We start from the raw sequence: 2073 nt of genomic DNA, 5'->3' as shown, positions 1-2073 counted from the left end.
TGCTAAGCTTTGTTTTCTGGCAATATTAAAACCTTCTGCCACTGCCATAGCTACTGCCGCTGCTGGAACCACCATAGCCACCTTGGTTTCGTGGTTTGGCAAAGTATTCGCCTCCACCACCGTAAGGTCCAGAGCTCCTCCTCTAGAGTTCCCACCCTTCATGGGTCCGCAATTTGATGACTGATTGTTATAAATGCCAAATCACTGTAGCTTCAACCATCTCCAAAACTGCTTCCATCATTACCAAATCCATTGTAGCCATCCCCACTGCCACCATGTCCACCACCACCACGGCTGCCACCAAGGCCACCATGACCACTGAGGTTTCCTCCACGACCAAAATTGTCATTTCCACCAAAACCACCTCTGCAACCACCACCAAAGTTTCCAGAACCACTTCGACCTCTTTGACTAGATGAGGCACTAGCCATCTCTTGCTTTGACAGGGCTTTCCCCACTTCACAGTTGTGGCCATTCATAGTATGGTATTTCTCTTATCCACAGAGTCATGGTTGTCAAAAATTATGAAAGCAAAGTCCCTCTTCTTTCCGCTGCCTCTGTCAGTCATGATTTCAATAACTTCAATTTTCCCATACTGTTCAAAATAATCTCGTAGATGATGTTCTTCAGTGTCTTCTTTAATGCCACCAACAAAGATCTTTTTCACAGTTAAGTGGGCCCCTGGTCTCTGAGAATCTTCTCTTGAGACAGCTCTCTTTGGTTCCACAGCTCTTCCATCCACCTCGTGAGCCTTGCATTCATGGCTGCATCCACTTCCTCCACAGTGGACAAACCCAAAGCCCCTGGAGCGCTTGGTGTTTGGGTCTCTCATTACCACACAGTCTGTGAGTGTTCCCCATTGCTCTAAATGGCTTCTCAGACTCTCATCAGTTGTTTCAAAGCTCAGCCCTCTGATGAATAGCTTCCACAGCTGTTCAGGCTCTTTAGGGGACTCTGATTTAGACATGATGGCAGCAGGAACAGAGACTTTAACGATGCTTTCTCAGCAGCATCCACGGGCAGAAAGGAGTAAGCTAACCAACGTATCCCCTATATTCTTACTTGTATGGTTCCTAATAAAAATGTAACTATTGTCCTTACTTTCTTTTTTAATTTGTTCTTTTTAGCTATACGTGACAGTAGAATGTATTTTGGCAAATTATACATGTGTAGAGCACAACTTGTTCTATTTAGGATCCTATTCTTGTGGTTGTACATGAGGCAGAGTTACCCGGTTGTATATTCAAATACGAGGCTAGGAAAGTCATGTTCGATTAATTCTGCTGTCCTTCCTATTCCCCTTCCTGCTCCCTCCCCTTCATTCCCCTTTGTCTAATCCAGTAGATTTCTATTCTTCCTCTCCCCACACTCCTTTGATTGGGTTAGCATCCACATATCAGAGAGAACATTTGACCTTTGGATTTTGGGGATTGGCTTATTTCACTTAGCATGATATTCTCCAGTTCCATCTATTTACCCGAAAATGCCATAATTTCATTTCTTTTTATGGCTGGGTAATATTCCATTGTGTATCTATATCACATTTTCTTTATCCATTCATCTGTTGAAGGATACCTAGGTTGTTTCCATAGTTTGGCTATTGTGAGTTGAGCTGGTATAAACGTTGATGTGGCTAGTACACTGTTTGTAAGTCCTTTGGGTAAAGACTGAGGAGTGGGATAACAGGGTCAAATGGTGGTTCCATTCCAAGTTTTCTAAGGAATGTCCATACTGCTTTCCATAATGCTTACACCAATTTTCAGTCCCACCAACAATGTATGAGAGTACCTTTCTCCCCACATCCTCACCAACATTAATTGTTACTTGTATTCTTTATAACTGCCACCCTAACCTAACCCCAGGATTGGAGGGACAGCCTGCCCTGGGTGGACCCAGAGGCTATTTGGCCCAATAAACTTGTCCTTGTTTTTCTATGGGTAAGATTTTACAATATTTTTGATTTTTCTGTTGTTTGAATATGATATGCAGAGAGAGTGTGGGAGGAAATCTATCCTGTTCAGTGTTCTCTGAGCTCCCTGAATCTGTAGCTTCATGTCTGTCATTAATTGTAGA

The 2073-nt window shown here is 43.1% G+C and overlaps 1 pseudogene across 1 annotated transcript; it reads right to left on the bottom strand.

Annotated features, from left to right (window-relative positions):
* Positions 1-1017, bottom strand: LOC306660972 (heterogeneous nuclear ribonucleoprotein A1-like; annotated as a pseudogene). Its single transcript has one exon. The product of its transcript is annotated as a heterogeneous nuclear ribonucleoprotein A1-like (transcript).
* Positions 1018-2073: the final 1056 nt, after the last annotated feature.

Source organism: Sciurus vulgaris (genome assembly GCF_902686455.1).
Source record: "Sciurus vulgaris genome assembly, chromosome: 5".
Lineage (NCBI taxonomy): Eukaryota > Metazoa > Chordata > Mammalia > Rodentia > Sciuridae > Sciurus > Sciurus vulgaris.
The sequence above is the reverse complement of the archived record's forward strand: the minus strand, read 5'-3'. Positions and strand labels throughout refer to the sequence as shown.